This window comes from Panthera onca, chromosome C2, assembly GCF_046562875.1.
Source record: "Panthera onca isolate mPanOnc1 chromosome C2, mPanOnc1 haplotype 2, whole genome shotgun sequence".
NCBI lineage: Eukaryota > Metazoa > Chordata > Mammalia > Carnivora > Felidae > Panthera > Panthera onca.
In genome coordinates this window covers 143,719,802-143,737,958 of record NC_138347.1, presented here as the reverse complement: position 1 = coordinate 143,737,958, position 18,157 = coordinate 143,719,802, and the positions used below count along the sequence as shown (strand labels likewise).

The following is an 18,157-nucleotide window of genomic DNA, read 5'->3' as shown; positions in this document are numbered from 1 at the left end:
TACTTTCCCAGTGGTCCAAGAATGAAGTATCTGAGGTCCATATCAAGGGATTGCCCTGCACCTAACTAGAAGGTCCAAAGCTTAAAAGATAGGGCTGGGCTTTTGTGAGCTTGTGCAGCAGGGAATCTGTTTTAGAGGTTTATCACTTTGTTTTAGATGCATATTATTCAAAATATAGGTCTGTCACCGAGACTCTCTCTGAAGCGGCTCGGACTTCAATAATTGGCCAATCCAGAAACCTCTAAGTCCTGAGAAAGTAAGAATTACACCACGTGCCTCTCTTCCTTCAGGCAGGGGACTGCGTCCCACCTTATTATAAGTGAGGCTTTGCTCTTGTTTCGTCGGCCTCTGACTTTCGAAATACGCTCTCCCCTCCTCTAAGCTCACTTCACCCTCGCACCAGCAAAGGTTCAAAGTCTTCCTGGCTAAAACTAATTCTGAATTCTGAAATAACATCTGGGCCACTAAGGGGTGATCACGTGACAGTGTAATATTAATTTTCCAAAGAACAGAGTACAGAACATGAGCTGACTTGTCAGGACAAAGCGTCTCCCTTTCACACAAAGCTCCTGGAACAAAGATTATGAGGGGGAGCCGCCTGGGGAGGAGGGCAGTTTCCCCCTAAGAAATGTCCTGTGGGGCACAAGGATCCCGACTCTCTCACCAGCCACCAGGTTGCAGGTCGCGGAGAAGGACTGTGTCGGGGTCCAGCAAAATACGGCAAGGCAAACGACCTTTCTTTTGGAAATCTCTCCAGGAAGAAGGAAAGTCCAAGAAAGGCGAAGAGAATCTGCAAAGCAAATGAAGGCCACGGAGGTGCCCACAACAAACAGGAACTTTGAGTGGATTTTACATTCTCATTAATATATCAGTGTGATCATACTGCTTCCCTGCCTGCGGTCTTGAGAAGCCATAAGCTGGGAGAGCACATGGATGGCCTTGGAGCTGTGTCGGAACCTTGTGTCCACCCCAAGGAGCGGAGCGAGGAGCGGAAGAAGGCGGGCTTCTCAGCGCCCCTGCCCCTCAGTCCCTAATGCAAAGCCATACAAGTGGCGGGGGGAGGGATTGGCAGTTCAGGGCACACTCCCTCATTGTCAGGGGGAATGCAGCAACACAAAGCCTGCTTTATTTCATTTTGTTTGAGGACTGAGAAACAAAAAGATTAGAGCACATGGCACTGTTTTTTTTTTCTGAACAGGAATAGACCAGATGGGATACAGGGCGTCTACACAATTATTTTGTTACTCTTGGGTTGTTATGTTTGCTTCTACTCAGAACAGAACCATCGGAAACCTCAATGTCATCCGACAGGAGTGCGCGCGAGTGTGTGTGCTGAGTCTCTCTGATGGATGGGATGTCCTCTCCTCAAGGTCTTTGATTTAGGGCCATCCCAGCCAGTCCTAAGCACGGTTACGGAGCAAAATCATAGCCCACCAAAACGCAAGTTGGGGGAGGCCCCTTAGAAATCACAGTTGCCAGCCCCATGCAATAAAGATGGCAAATTGAAGCCCAAAGAGATGAACTTATGAGGCTGGTCACATAGCTTGATGAGCACCTAGATGGGTCAGGAACGCAGACTCCAATAAGATACAGTGGGAAGAACATTGGCCTATGACCTTGCAGATCTGGGTTCTTACACCCGGTCTACCAGCCACTGGCTGCCTGGGTGGTCTTAGATAAGTCACTTAGCGTCTCTGTTTCAGTTTCCATATTTATAAAAATGACTATAGCAATTTTATGCCTATCTGTCTTCTCTCGGAGGTCTGTCAGAGCAAACGGGTCTGAGGGTGCTTTACAAAGTGCTCTACAAAAACCAATGATTGTGTCTCTGTTTGTCACGTGTATGTGTGTGTGTGTGTGTGTCTATACCAAAATGTAGGCTGCATAGTATCACGGGAGAAGAGTCCAAATTTGTTAGGATTCTTCTGGTTGTTCCATTGTAAGTAATAAATCTCAACTCAAACTTGCTTAAAAAGGAGGGTGGGAGGGAAAGAAGGGGAGTAGGGTGGGGAGACTGAGATTGATTTATTGATCCCACAACGAAAAAGTCTGAAGATTATAGGCTTCAGGTTCTGCCAGATCTAGGGACTCAAGTGATGTCATCTGGCCCCACCCTTTCTCCTCATTCTCAGTTGTCCTCTTGGCTGCTTCCATTATTAGGCTTTCTACAGTGGCTCCTGGTGGGTTCACGCTCACACTAACCTTCCAACTGTCAGTCACAAAGGAAAGAGATGCTCCTTGCTTTCTTTCATTTAATTGACATATGGGCCTGGCTTGGGTCACATGCCCATAGAATTAAAAAAAAAATTTTTTTTTTTATTTTGAGAGAGAGAGAGAGAGAGAGAGCGTGCAAATTAGGGAGGGGCAGAGAGAGAGGGAGGGAGAGAATCCCAAGCAGGTTTAGCACTAACAGCGCAAAGCCCAACATGGGGCTCGATCATGACCTGTGCCCAGATGGGGAGTTGGATGCTCAATGGATTGAGCCACCCAGGCGCCCTGCCCTTAGATTTTTAAAACACGGGTTGAGGAGATTGGCACATGTGAGAGTAACTTTGTGCCTGGTCTTCAGTAGATCATTTATTTGCTTTTATTTATTTATTTATTTATTTATTTATTTTTTTTTTAATTTTGCTTAGGCGAGTGTACGAGGGATGGTGAGGGGTTCAAAGCCACATCGTAAGGAATACGCTAAAGGGGTGGGAGAAGTTTAAAAGAGAGGGAACCATGGATACACAGAGGGACTGTTGTGATTATCTTCAGATATTTGAAGGGTGGACATAAGGAACATGCTTATGTTCCGAGTAGCTAGGGAGGGCTCTGCTAGCAGCCTGTGGCATATTTATAGATGGGGAGATTTAGAACGAATGGGGAAGCGCTTCTAACATTGGGGTTGCTGACACTGAAGTAGCTCCCCCCTGGGATGTGCTAAGTTTCCTGTCACTTCAGATTTGGGGGTGGGCATGGGGGCAACCACTTGTCACAAATCTGTAGAGGCAATTCAGGTCTCTTGTGAATATTTTTCCTAAAAGGTAGTGTAGCAGATGTCCCCCCACTTGTGGCCCATTGGGTTTGCCGTATCAGTGTGCTCTGGCTGACTTCCACCTTCCGGCTTCTGCCCCTCAGAGCCTGAGAGACTTTTCTAGAACTGTAGAAGGCCGCCCTGTCATCCTGTGTACGACAGGCTTGAAGGGCTGCAAATTATTATACCCCCAGGAGCCGCCCTCCACCAGTGACTCTTAGGAGTCGGCATATAAATATCTCAGCCATCTTGCCATCTTGTAGGATAATTCCCAGGACGTGTTTTGCACCTTTTCCCAGAGTTTCCCTGGGAGATTAGGCTCTAGTTGTCCACAGAAATAGCGTGCTTAATGACTTATTGGCTGCCTTCCCTTCCCCATCTCACTTCCCACTCCCCAATGGCTGTCCCAAGTCACTTTCTGAATAAACTACTCTCACTGGAATCTTCGTTTCAGGGTATGCTTCTGGGGGAACCCAAATTAGGAGTGGTAGCTCCTAACACTATTGGTCCAGATAGTCATTTATCAACAAACACCAGGAGTTCCTCTGGGTGGTAGGTGCCACAGGAGAAATTAAGGTGGTGAAGATGTGGCTCTCAAGCACGAGAATAGTCTGTGTGGAAGGGAGAGATGGACCACACCCTGACGCATTCTATACCAGAGAGGTCAGAAATGTTACGAGATGCAGCCCCGGGAGTGGTCAGGCCATTGGCCCGTGAGTCTTTCCACATTTCCTTGGTTTCCACTAGCAAAGAATATTTTTGGAACAAGAACTCCTGGAGGCCAGTCCTCCTTGCCTTTTTTGGCCAGGGCCTGCCTGGGAGTCATACCATGCACACGATGTTCTTAAGAAAACCGTTCTATCTTTCCTTCACGTGCTCTCCAGGCCAGGCAGCTGGGGAGGTGGCAGCAGTCAAGGTGGGCATGTGTCCAGGCCCCCAGGCTGCTGGGCAGTGATGCCAGCCCAAGCATACTGAGGTTGCTGCTTTTTTTTTTTAAGTTTATTATTATTTTCTTTCTAGTAATCTCTACACCCAATATGGCCCTCGAACTTACAACCCTGAGATCAAGAGTTGCACACTATTGCAACTGAGCCAGCCAGGAGCCCCCCTGAGATTGCTTCTTGATTTTAGAAATAAAAAAGATGAAAATCCGCCCCCCCCCCGTCTTCCTAACCCCTACCCACCATTTTTTTTAAAGTTTGTTCATTTGAGAGAGAGAGAGAGAGAGAGAGAGAGCGCGTGCGCATATAAGTGGGGGAGGGGCAGAGAGGGAGAGAGAGAGAGAATCCCAAGCAGGCTCCGGGCAGTCAGTGCAAAGCCTGATGTGGGGCTCCATCTCAGGAACTGTGAGATCATGACCTGAGCTGAAATCAAGAGTCAGATGTTTAACTGACCGAGCCACCCAGGTGCCCCTCCCTCCCTACCCTTTTAAGACTCAGTTGTAAACCTGCTTCCTCTGTTAAGTCTTTGTGGCCCAGCTTTTTCCCAGCCTGCTACCCCCTCCCTCCCCTGAGCCCCTCTGCCACTACTTATGGGACCCTATGGGACCTTCCCTCTTCTTGCTTTGAGTTACCACCACCCACCCTTTTCCTGTGTTTACAGTTCTTCTTTGTGAACAGAAGCAACGCTGTTTATTGAACACCATGTTTTATTGGTTATGGAGTACAAAGTTTATGGGGAGTCAAAGATATGTAAATATGCAATTAAAAAACTTGAGAAACCCACATGTCCCTTGAGAAGGAAAAAGATAAGGAAGTTTTTACAATCGTACCAAGAGATACGTAGGTAGCTGTTGAAGAGACAAAGGTACATGAGCATGTAAGGATATGGGGGGAACATGTCGATTAGAAAGGTAAACTATAGCCTCAAAAAGACACAGAAAAGCCTAAAATGTATATCACCCAGTGACAGGAGGCAGTCTGAAAAGAAAATGTGCTGTGTGATTCCAACCTTTTGACATTCTGGAAAAGGCAAAAGTGCAAATACAGAGAGAAGATCGGCGGTTGCCAGTGGCTGAGGTGGGTGGGGGTGGGGTGGGAAGGGATGAATGGGTAGAGCACGGTGGGTCCTTAGGGAGGGTGAAACTATTCTGTGTGCTATGTAATGGTGGATATGTGACATTATGTATCTGGCAAACCCAGAGAACCCAACAGGGAGGGCGAAACCTAATGTAAACTATGGACGCCAGTTAGTAACATATCAGTAACCGCTCCTCAATTTTACCGTACGAACCACACAAGATGATAATAATAGGGGAAGCCATGGTAGGGAGGGGAAGTAAATGGGAACTCTCTGTACTATCTGCTCAATTTCCTTGCATCCTGAAACCACTCTATGAAATAGTCTATTAATGAAAAAATTATAGAACAATAGGAACAGTATGATTCTCTTTGAATAAACCATCATTTCCCTGGTAAACGTGATGATTTACATGTTTGAAAGCAGCAAAAGTCTAGAAAGACCGGTACACCATGAACTGTTAAAAGTACTTCTGGCAGATGATGAGTGCCAAAGACAAGGAAAGACTGTCACTTTTTAATGAAATATTCAGATATTAGGGGCACCTACGGGGCTCAGTCGGTTAAGTGTCCAACCTCAGCTCCGGTCATGATCTCACTTTGAGCCCCACATCGGGCTCTCTGCTGTTAGCCAGGAGCCCACTTGGAATCCTCTGTTCCCCTCTCTCTATTCCCCTGTCCGGCTCGTGCTTGCGTGCTCTCTCGCTCTCTCTCTCAAAAATAAATTTAAAAAACTTTTAAAGAAATATTCAGATATTAAATGGCACGCAGAATAAAGTAATGGCCACCTGTGTACCTCTCCGACCCCCACCAACGAACTTCTGAATCAAAACATGGGGGAAGGGATTCATATTTGCTACTCTGTGTACTTTTATATCTTACAACATCAGCACATAAGCTTATATTCCTATTGTAATTTAAAATTCCTATTGTAAAAAAAAGACAAGTCAGAGCAGTGATCGGACAACGTGCTGCGTGACAGCAAAGGTGGAAGCAATGAATTATGGCTGGAGTTGGGGAGACTCAGAGGTTGACAGACAGGTGACTTTGAAGCTGGGGCGGAACTGAGGAAAAGGGAAAGGGGAATCAGCAAATGCAAAAACAAAGAGCTGGGAAGGGCCCAGCTTCTCTAAGGAACAGAAAGTGATTCTGAAAGGTGGGGGCAGGGAGGAGGGAAAATGTCTCAAGAATTAGAATGGAGCCCGGAGTGTTTACTTTTGGTTTGATTGTGAAAGATGTTCAGTATTGCAGTGAGGAGTTTGGTCATTACGTAATCAGCCAAAAGTATCTTGAAGCGGCATCTAAGACGGTTCAAAGACCTGCGTAGATTTGTTTTTGAAGAGAGCAGCAGCAGGCAGCAGGGCTTGGGTTAGAGATCACCAGACATGCTGTCAGTAGGGTGATTCCTGTGTCCTCCAGCTGCAAAGATGTTAAGAAAGCATGAGTTTTATTTTACAGTCTTTACATATTTTGTTCATTTGTGTTGGACGAGTAACTTAATTCTTGCTCCTGATGTATTGAAACAACACAGAAATATGCCCAGCCGTCTGTGAGCGCTCCCCTTGACCTCTCCCTACCCGAGTCTTCCTGAAAGCTAGACTCTATTAACCTTCATTATTTTGGGAAGTCACGGTTCAGAGAAGACCACAGCCTTCCCATCATCCTCACAAAGGGGTATGAACTAGCTTCAGGAGGTCCCACTTAAAAGCGGCTATGTTACTTGAGCATGGCACTAAATTCCCAAAGTCCCAGTGATGACATCCCCTTTCTTCAGAGCTTCTTGGAGATCCTTCGTATTTTCTCCTTAATGGCGTGCCATTGATTTTGCGAGTTCAGAAGTGAATGACCGCTTGGCCCTCATGAAGCCAATTGTCTTTTCCAGGAGACAGTCTGTTTTTGCCTGTAATGACGAAGGGTCGCTATTTGTGAGTCTCCGTATCTGAAACAGAGAGGCGTCTTGATTTGCGGGGGGGTTGGGGGGCGGGAGTGTCACAGACTGGGTCTTCTGGGAAATTCGCTGTGAGATGGAGTTACTGTGCCAGAGGCTGACAGGGGAGGGCTCCTGTGATCCACATCTGTGGAGAGGAAGGAAATGAAGCGCAGTCAGCTAGAGGGGGGAGGGAGAGCAGTCATGCAGGTCCAATGAGGGCCTCAGCCAACCTCACAAGGAGTTCTGAAGATGGGAGGATCCTTCAGAGTTCTGGACTGGGACAAGAGGGCAGGGCCTTTACACCCCACGCCAGTCAGCAGTGGGTTTGGATGGCTGTGGGAGAGAGACGCCATGTTGGGAGGGGCAGCTCTCCTCAGCTGAGGCAATCCCCGGCAGGGGCTGAGCTGAGAGCATAAGACTTCCCATCCTGAAGTATGATCTGAGGTATGCATCACAATGTCTACCCCGGAGGTGAGGCATCCAGGCGCCTTCCTGACACCCGAGGAAATCCATGGGGGCCCTAGGCTTCCAGGAGGATCTCCTCTCCTTTTCCTCTTGAGCTTCTGCAGTGGCAAAGGGCCTTGCCAAAAGCCCTCAAAAGTTCTTAATCTTTTTGACAACTACTTACTGTCTGCCGTGTCGATGCCAGCATCACAGCAATGCGTTAGCACAACAGTGCTTACGTTCTAGAGGTGGTGGGGTGCAGACCATAAACAAAAGAACCGATTAGAAGACACAGTCTGTACTGTGGTGAGGTTTGCTGTGGTACAGGAAGGGGGATGGGAAGTGCTATAGGGTGGGGGTGGGGCAAGGATTTCCAGGCAGACCGACTAGGAAGGACAGAGGTCTGAGTCTGGGTGTCAAGAACAGCAAGCAGGCTGACATGGCTGGAGTAGTGCAAAAGAAACAGAGAGGACCTTCAGGAGGGGCCCCAGAGGTGAGCAGAGCCATTGGGGAAGGGCCTGGAATTTCCACGAGCCTTGTGGGTCACTGTGAGAATTTGGATTTTTCCTCTGACGTGGGGAGTTGGTGGAGGGTCCTGGGCACAGGGGCCATGATGTGGTTGACATTTGAACAAGATCTGTTGAGATCTGTTGAGAATAGACTATAGGGAACAAGAACAGAAGCAAGGAAGGCAGTGAAGGAGGCTATCACAACGGTCCCGCTGACAGGTCAAGCATGGATTGGACTGGACCAGGGCGGTAGCAGTTGTGATGGTGGGAAGTGATGGTATGATAGGAAAAGATAGTATTCAGTAGGCAGAAAGGGAGAGGCTAGGACTTGAAGGTCCCTGCTTGGGAAAAAACACCGATTTTAAAACATTTCTTCTGGGAACGGCAGGCCTCAAGCAAACTCCCTCAGGCATGAAGTTCCTCTTGAGAATGTGAGGGACAACTACCTACTCCCCCTCAGGTTCCCCTCAGGAATTTGACCAACAAAAGACCTGACTAAAAATAAGTAGACCATAAAATGTATGACCCGCAAGGAACAGTTTGACCATAGACCACCCCTCACACAATGGAAAGGAGCCAATCAAAAAGGAAGGACTAGACATTTAGAGTTCTCAAGCCAATAAGGGTAGAACTGGAGAAGGAATGAGGGGGAAGGAAAAGGGGCCAACCTAAGCCGATAAAAGAAAGACCCTTGCCTATTGTCGAGGGGCATTCACTTTCAAATGCCCCCTCTGTATAAAAAGAGCTTCCATACTATTCTCCCTTCATAACCTTATACTCTAAGAAACTTTTGCCCGCTGCTCATTTCACTGTGTCCACCTTTTCATTCTTCGAAGCGGAAAGACAATGAACCCCGGGTATTAAGGTAAAAATCCCTGCAACAATGGTACCCCGAGCGCATTTCAACGATGAAAGACAGGGGCACCTGCCGATGAGTTCCATCTGAGTCCTGAGAAACAGGAGTCAAACACGCCTACCATGCTCTAGCCTCAGGCAACTCAGAAGACATTTTCATTAACAAAGATGAGAACCACCGGAGGAGATTTAGGGGTCGGAAGCAATCAGGAGCATATTGCACACTTACTAAATTTCAGAAGATGTTAGCACATGCCATGTTTTCATTGGCTGGCTGCTTTTCATTAGCTCCCCAGCCTCTCAGTAGAGGGATTACTTTCCGAAGTGGGATCCGTGTCTGCCCAGCTAGACCATGCCTGGAATATGCCCTCTTCACTCCCTGGGCTTTTCCTCCAGAGCACATGGTAGTCTGCAATGATAGATGCGTGCTTCTTGGATTAATTTGTACCTCCCTCACTAATTTGCAAGGTCCATCCCCAGCTTTAAGATCAGTGTCCGTTGTGTTGCAACTATTACCATGAATGAATAAATGGAAAAACTGCATGTGGAGGAGGAAAGGTGTGTTTTATGCCTCCTCTCTGCTTCTTTTTTGTGAAAGTTGGCAGAATCCTCAACTCAGAGCAGCTCTACTTCTTTTTTTTCTTTTTAATTTTTTATGTTTATCTACTTTTGAGAGTGAGAGAGCTAGAGCACAAGCAGGGGAGCAGCAAAGAGAGAGGGAGACATAGAATCTGAAGCAGGCTCCAGGCTCTGAGCTGTCAGCACAGAACCGGAGGCAGGGCTCGAACCCGTTGACCGCGAGATCATGACCTGAGCTAAGGTTGGACGTTTTACCAACTGAGCCATCCAGGCACCCCAGAGCAGCTCTATTTCTAAAGTCTCTACCACCAACCAGTCCTCCATGCCTCCCCTGAAGTTATGTCTCTAAACCCAGCTCTGGTGGCAAAGAGCATGCAATATGGAGTTCAAAATCTGGGTGACCTTGAGCAAATTTATTAACCTTTCTACGTCTTAGGAAATAATAATTAGTACCCATCTCATAGGACTATGGCTAGGATTAAGGAAAATAATTTATGAAAAATGCTTAGTGCAAAGGCTAGCAAATAGTATGTGCTTAATAAACATTAGTTGTTGTTGTTGTTATAATTATTTTATCCATCGTACCTTGAAGAGTCATCATGGCATCATGGTTCACTCTGGTGCCTACAAAATGATGTCTAAACTCTACAGCAGGTAGGGGCATCTGGGTGGCTCAGTCAGTTAAGCGTCCAGCTTTTGATCTCACCTCAGGTCTTAGATCTCCGGGTCATGAGTTCAAGCCCTGCATTGGGTATGAAGCCTGCTTACAAAAAAAAACAGCAACAATTCTACAGCAGGCATCCACGCCCACCATCTTCTATTACATCTTAATTTCATTGTCTGCACTCTCCTGCCCAAACCCACAATTTCCCACTATCCTTTGTGCTTTCCTGCAGCCCACTCCTTCTACTTGTAATGTCGTTATCTCATCCTTCTGCTTGTCAGGCTCTGACCCATCTTCGGGACCCAGCTCAAATGAGGAGCACTGTTGCATAATTATTTTTCTAGCCGCCCCCCCCCCCCATTGTAGAAAACAGAGCCCAAGGCAAGGATTAAAGTGCTCACACTACACTGGGGAGGCACAGATCCAAGGCAGCAGGGATGGGGAAAGTGCAGTGGGACAAGGGAGGATGTGAAGCAATATGACCTGATGCTCTACTGCGTTGAACACAGGTTGTCATGTGTGTGTGTCTGCTCTGCACATGGAACTTCTCTCACCCTGAAGTCGTCCACAGCCACAGGAGACAGAGAGGAGGGGCAAGCTTCTCTCCAGCTTCCCCTTGGTAGCAGTTGGCCCCATAGGGCCACTCCTGGATGCATCATTGTCTCCCTTCTCTCCGTCCCATGTCCTGCAGCAGGATGTTTCATCCAAATCCAGAAGCAGGGACACAAGAGTGTCTGCCTGACCAGCAGCAGGTGCCAGCCAGATGGCGAACCTTTTCCACTTCAAGGGAGGTGCCTCGTTGGTCCTGGGCAGCTGCAATGGGATTGAGGAGGTGGGCGGTGCCAGGCAAATGAGTAGACACAGAGGATCTGCATCCTTCGCTGCGCCCAGGCAGTAAAGCTAGCGGATTCTGGAGGAGACCGCTTCCCACGATTCACAAGCTGTATGAGCTGGGCAATTCACTGAATTGCTCTCTGTGAGTTTTCTGTCTTTTCTCTTGTCGCTTGCACTTTGAAATACTTTTAAACCTGCAGAAAATGTCAAGTGTGGCACAAAACCTCCAGTACACCCGTCATCCGCATTCACCAATTGTTAATGTTCTGCCACGTTGCTTTTGACATTCTCTCCCCCGCTCCCCCTGCCTCTCTTTCCCTCTCTCTCCGCACACACAAACACACGCGCGTGTGCACCCACATATTGACACACGCAATTATAACTAATTTCTGAAGGATTTGAGAGTAAGTGTGTATCATGCCCCTTTCTTCCTAAATACTTCGGGGTGACTTTCCTCTGAACAAAAATATTCTCCTGTATCATCACAAAACGCTACCAAAATCAAGAAAAGTAGCATTCACACAATGCCATTATTTATCTAATCTACAGTCTGTATTGACATTTCACCAGTTGTCCCAATGATGTCCCTTATCACACATTTTTCAGTGTCCCAGTCTGGCTAACGGGACCAATGCTAGTGCCGTCTCATGAGGTCGTGATGAGATGGAAATGAAATAGTACATGTAAGGCACTGCAGGGCAGGCCCTGGCACAGAGTAACAACTCCGTAACTGCTAGCTACTTCTAGAATGATTCCTAACTCTTCAGTGAGGTCCTTCGAGTCCCCTTCCCCTCAATTCAAAATCAGTCTCTTCCCTCTGTGTTTCCTTAGCACCATATTTCTACATGCCTTGTAGCAGTTTCACATTAGTCTTGTTCATAAGCTTCTTAAGACCCCAGCGCTAACTCCTCTTTGCTTCTCCCTATGGCTCCAAGAGCATCTTGTACATAGTAGGGCAGCACTGAGTTTTTTTTAGATGAAAGCAGAAGGTTGCTGAAGGAGACTGGAGGGAATGTATCTCACAGTGTTGTGCTAGTAGACACGTTTTTGTCTTCAAAGAACTTATGAGGGGCACCTGGGTGGCTCAGTCGGTTAAGCGTCCGACTTCAGCCCATGTCACGATCTCACGGTTCGTGAGTTCGAGCCCCGCGTTGGGCTCTGTGCTGACAGCTCAGAGCCTGGAGCCTGCTTCGGATTCTGTGTCTCCCTCTCTCTCTCTCTCTGCCCCTCTCCCGCTCATACTCTGTCTCTCTCAAAAATAAATAAACATTTAAAAGACATTTAACATTTAAACATTTAAAACAACAAAGAACTTATGATGCATGAGGGTAAAGAGAAATACACAGGTGAAGAGTTAAACAAAATGAGAACTGAATTGATCTCAAAGCAGCCTCTGGGGAAGGGCTAAAAGTGAATAGGAATAGACAGAAATTTGGGGAGTTTAAAGGAGGAAAAGACTCTGGAAAAGAAAAACAAGTAAGTCACTTCCAGAGAGTATTCAACAGGGCCTCCCCAACAAAACAGATTTGTGGAAGCCTGCTAAACCAAAGTTCTAAGGGCAAAGCTCTCAGATACACTTTCCTGAGGCTTGTGAGCCTGGGTGAACAGCTGAATTACATTTCAGCCTCCCTTGCTAAGATGACGTCTGGACAAAAGGACCTGGGTGGAAGTGATGTTCTCCACTTGCAGGCCTGGCCCGTCAAAATCTCCCGTGTGCCCTCTCCCCTTCCCTCTCCCTCTCCAGTGGCTTTGGAGACCACGTGTGGAAAACCGTGATGCACAGGTGGCCTGAACATGAATCTCCGCATGATTAGATGAAACAGAATCCCCACCCCCTCCAACCCACACTGCTGTGAACAGGAGGCAACTTTTCTGCACTGCACCACTGGAAGGTGAAGGCTGCTGGTTACGGCCACCGTTACTTACCCTGTCTAGTGCACAGTTAAAACTGAAGGCTGGATTCAGAAGACTCATGTTTATATCTTAGCTTCATCGCTTGGTCACAGATGAGCCAGGTCAAGTCACTTCATCTGGGAACTGCTGTGAGGAGTCAATGGAAAAAGGCTTTATAAACTCTGAACGTGCTATAAACGTCGGATGTTATTAGTATTCATCCATTCCTCCTAAACTGGCCAAAATAACAGTCCAAGAATAGTATACAGGGATTAGTCATTCTTTCCAAACTAACAAAAAGAAGAACACAGACTGGGGTCTCATGATACTGGTATTAACTCAAGTGTTGGAAAAGGAGTTTGGGTCAGTCTACAGAAGGCCAGTGATTTTCTTCTGAACTGGGGCGACTTTTCTGCTTTGCTATCGAGGGGTAAATTTTTTGTGAATACTCCCTTATTTGGAGGTAACCTCAACATCGTGATCTCTCAATAGTTCAGCTTCTGTTGAAGGAAGGCAACAAGAAGAAAAGAGAGAATTATTTTTAGGTGAATTTTAGCAATCATTTTCCTCATAGTCAAATACTTTCAAAGTATCCTTTGGGGCCTCAGGTTGACTGGTATTTTTGTATTTCTCACAAACGCTGACGATTCTTTGCTTTATCAAGGAGGTTAGGATGATCCACAAATCATATTCCAACATGAATTGTATGTTAAAGTGAGTGAAGGACAGGACCAAGAGATGTCCAAGACTGAGAGAATTACTCCCCTCACACATTCCACCAGATTGCTGAATACCAGAGCAGTCCTGGGGGTGGGTAGGCAGGCTTCCCGGTACGAGGTTTGGGGGTTGGCAAAGTATCTCAGCCTCAGTGAACAACTTCCAAGGCACCAGTGGGAGCTCGTGAGGCCGCCCACTGACAGGATATGGCCCTTCACTGGTGACAGTTCCTGCTGCAGCCGGATGAAAGCAAGAGGCAGAGCTTGATCATTAAAACCATCTGGGCCCTTTATTCCTGGACCTGAATCCACCCCATTCTAAGGAAATGATTTCTTAAGCTAACCATGCTCCTTTTTCCCCTTTTCTTATGACTCCGCTTCCTGTGTGTAGCGACACGTCCCCCTTCTCCCTAGACTTTATCAGCTTCTCTTGTTTTCTTTTACATTTTGGGGTTAGGGATGATTCCAGAAAATGAAAGCCCTTCCTTCTTTTCTGGATCTTTTTTCCCTAGGATTGTATTCCCTTCCTCCCCTGTTGGCCCTTCTGTTCGTCAGATTTGTTTTCACTTCCATCTGGATTTGGGGCACCGGAATGTGAATCAGAAGACTTAGGCTCTTGATCATCAGCGCACGAAGCAACTTTATTCTGCTCAGACTCCGTATTTCGTCTGTAAAGCTAAAGTTCAAACCAGAGCGGCTCCCTATCTACTTCCTCCTTAGGTTCTGTGTAACATCAGTTCCCCATCAACAGCAGAAAAAAAGACGTCTTCAGAGCTGTCTCATTCCACAGTTGAGTGGATGTTCCTTGTTTTTCTTTTTTAAGATTAAAACAAATGTTTTTTTAATTTATTTTGAAAGAGAGAAAAAGAGCACAAGTGGGGGAGGGGCAGGGAGGGAGGGGGAGAGAGAGAGAGAGAGAGAGAGAGAGAAAATCCCAACAGGCTCTGCGCTGTCAGCACGGAGCCCGAGGCGGGACACCATCTCACAAGCCGTGAGATCATGACCCGAGCCAAAATCAAGAGTCAGACGCTTCACTGACTGAGCCACCCAGGCGCCCCTGTTCCTCGTGTTTTGGAGTGAGACATCTGGGTGAATTTCCAGAAGAAGCAAATTGAAATCTTGGAATGCGAATAAATTAGGAGCAGAAGAGGCCTCAAGCTTAGCAGGACCACACATTATACGGGAGGTTTGGAACTTTTTTCACTGAGTGGTGGAGAATCTTGCAAGTGTGACCAGATTGTGTTTTAGGAAGTTCATTTTGATGGTTATACGAAGTATGGTGAAAATAGGAGACAGTGCCACCAAAAAACTACCACCATTTTTCAGGCAAAAAATGAACAGGATTTAAAGTAAGAAAGTGGAACTTAGCTGGAAAAACCAGGAGGGGGCAAATTGGATACCTTTGGGGATTGGTTGACTGATTGACTGGGGAAGTTCAAGAGGGAGAAGAGTCCAGGATAACATTCAATGATTCCAAGGGATGGATTTCTCACAACGATAGTGGACACCTATGACTTTTTACTGAGGAAAAAAATTGCACCCTTTCTTCTGAGAACTGTTAGCAATTTACTTTAAGGGAGATATTATTTTTCCCATAATTTTGAGCCCATGGCCTTAACTGATAGGTCTAGAAGGACATCTCCCCTGTGACAATCATAGAACCCCAACCTACTAACAGCAGTTAATGGATACAGAGGAGGGCAACTGATTCGAACCAAACCAATCAGAGTGCTTGTCCAGACTTTTGAACTTGGAACCAAAGCAAGCTTTAGTCTGGCCTTTTTAGAAGTTTTCCATGGACTGAACGTTTTGTGACCGCCCCCCCCCCCCAATTGATATAATTTATATATTGCAGCCTAATCCCCAACATGATGATATTTGGAGGTGGGCCTTTGGAAAATTACTAAGTCATGAGAAAGGAGACCTCATTAATGGGATTAGGTCCCTTATAAGAAGTGACATGAGAGAAATTACCTCTCTCACAGCCATGTACTTCCCATACAGTAAGGAGGTAACTGTCTACAAGCCAGAAGTGGGTACTCACCAGATACAGCCTTGATTTTGGCCTTCCCAGCTTACTGGGAAGATGTTTCTCACAGGTTGTTTGTTATTTAAGCCACCCAGTCTATGGTATTTTGTTATAGTAGCCTGAACTAAGAGAATGCTTCAAGATATAAATGATGGAGCTGGCAGCCATATTTTCTACCATATAGAGTTGGTCTGAAGCAAAAGAAAATGAAACCAAAAGGCGAAGAGAAACAGAGAGGAGTTTTTTTTTTTAAATATATATTTTGTTTATTTATTTATTATTTATTTGCTTTTTTAATGTTTACTTATGAGAGAGAGACACAGAGTACAAGCGGGAGAAGGGCAGAGGGAGAGAGAGAGAGAAGGAGACACAGAATCGGAAGCAGGCTCCAGGCTCTGAGCTGTCAGCACAGAAACCAATGCGGGGCTCGAACTCATGAGCCATGAGATCATGACCTGAGCCGAAGTTGGACACTTATCCAACTGAGCCACCCAGGTGCCCCTGTTTATTTATTTATTTGGTGTGTGTGTGTGGGGAGAGAGAGAGAGAGAGAGAGAGAGAGAGAGAGAGAGAGAGAGAGAATCCCAAGCAGGCTCCATGCTATCAGCACTGAGCCCGACTTGGGACTTGATCCCACGAACTGTGAGATCATGACCTAAGCCAAAATCAAGAGTCAGACACTTAACTGGCTGAGCCACCCAGGTACCCCCAGAGAGGAAAGTTCTATAATGTTTGAGACCCTGGCTTCAGTTGTTCCTGGGGCCCATTTGCATCCCTGTCCTTCCCAACAATTTGTTTATACAATTTTCCTTGGATTTCCTGAGACACTGTTTTCCCTTTGTTGCCTAAGCTAGTTCAAGGTGAGTTCAAGCACTTGCAGCTAAGACACTTGACTAATATGGCAGTCTATTAACTGAGTTAGGGAGGAACAGAGAGAGGCAAGTCTGAGAGAGAAGATTATGACGTCACTTTTGGACATTTTAGGTTGAGTTGCCTTGGATATCCCTATGAAGATTTCCAGCAGTTACTTTATTATGACACTGAAGCTCAAAAGATACATCACATTCTCCCAGTCATCCAAAATATATTGAAAAAGACAAGTCTAAGTATGATGCCCTATAGTATATCACTACGTACACCCAAGTCATGATACTCTCAGGCTGTAATTTTTTCCAGTTGCCACACCTCTATTCAGTGGAGCTAGTATGCAGCTTACCGTTCTCACACTGCTTCACAAGGATATCAGAAAGAGTTTTTCTAAGAACTTGGATGAAATCAAAATTGAGTAGTTCCATGGCATGCCCCTGATCTTCTGGCTCAGCAGAACAGCATCAACATAAGGTGGAAATGAGATTAGTCCGACATGACTTGATCTTGGTGACCACAGCTCCTAGGACTGGCTGCAAATGAATGCTGCTCTTCTCTAACTATTCATAAATTAAGCAGCAGTAACTTATTCTTTCTCGGCTAAATCACCTGTGTTCATCTAAATCCATAGACCTAAGAAGTAATGGGTGGATGTATTGAATCTTGAATAACGTCTAGGATGTATCTCTGTTAGCCTTGTCAGTTCTATGCATGGATGCTTTTGGACCTCCAGGCAGGGAGATCCCAACATTCCATGAACTTAACGGTGCCTGTGAACTGTTCTTATTGTTCTGTTCCACACGGAAGGGTGCCTCCGAAATATCATCTCATGCCACTCCACGAGAAAAGTATCTTTTCTTTCATGCCACACCAGAGCCTATTGCACCCCAGAAGGTACAAATATTGGTCCCAGCACCCGCACGCTGTGTGATCTTGGGAGAGTTACTTAAATATACTGAGCCACAATTTTCCTCACCTGGAAAATAAGAACAACAATGAATTCCTTAGCACATTTGTGAGAATTAAATTAAAGGACGTGTATACTGTTTATGGTGCACAGTCTGCTTCCAATAAAGAGTAACTGTGACTTATTTGCTAACTTGCGTTTGCTTATTTGTTCTAGTTGATGCCATGGATTACTTCTTCCTCTTTCCCATTCACCCATGCTCACCTCTGGTCGTGATTCTTTTGTATATCATTGACCACTCTTTTTGATTTCCCTTTTGCATTAATTCGTTCATCATGTTTGGGCACAGCTCATCCTCATGAAAAAAAAAAGCTAAAGCATATTCCTCTACTCATACGAGCTGTCTGTATGGATAGGCTATATAACTGGTGACCTTAGGCAGCTAGTCAAGCAAGGCCCTTGGTCATTTTTGTCCACAGCCCTGACAAAGTGTCCACTTCCGGGCTGGTTCTCCAGTGCCTCCAGGTCAATCCAAACCGCACTGGGGGTAGATTATGTACACGTTACTAAACATGTTAATACACGTAATTACACATCTGGTTCATCATCCCTTTATGAGACACGTATTTCTCTTTTGTTGGCAAGAGAGCAATGGCTGAGAAAAAACTGCCCTGCCAAGCTGAGCTAGTAGGGCCTTATTATATAATATGCAACATCAAAGCAAAGGCAAAGAAGAGGCTCATAGATATTGCACCTTTCCAAAGATCAAGACCATCTTGGAGTGACCTCCCAACTAGCTCTTGGTATCCCTTTCTCTCCACACCCATTCCCTAGCCCATGATCACACCGTCCTCCCTTTCAGCCTATTCTCTCTTCTCCTGCCGGTGGGAGCT

At 46.2% G+C, this 18,157-nt stretch overlaps 1 long non-coding RNA gene across 1 annotated transcript; it reads right to left on the bottom strand.

Moving 5' to 3' along the window:
* Nucleotides 1-4,655: 4,655 nt before the first annotated feature.
* On the bottom strand, nucleotides 4,656-13,251 carry LOC132683002 (uncharacterized). Its single transcript, XR_009611992.3, has 3 exons — nucleotides 12,779-13,251; nucleotides 9,005-9,184; nucleotides 4,656-7,112 (listed from the first exon to the last, which is right to left on the bottom strand). It is a non-coding gene; the product is annotated as an uncharacterized LOC132683002 (long non-coding RNA).
* Between the last annotated feature and the right edge of the window lie 4,906 nt (nucleotides 13,252-18,157).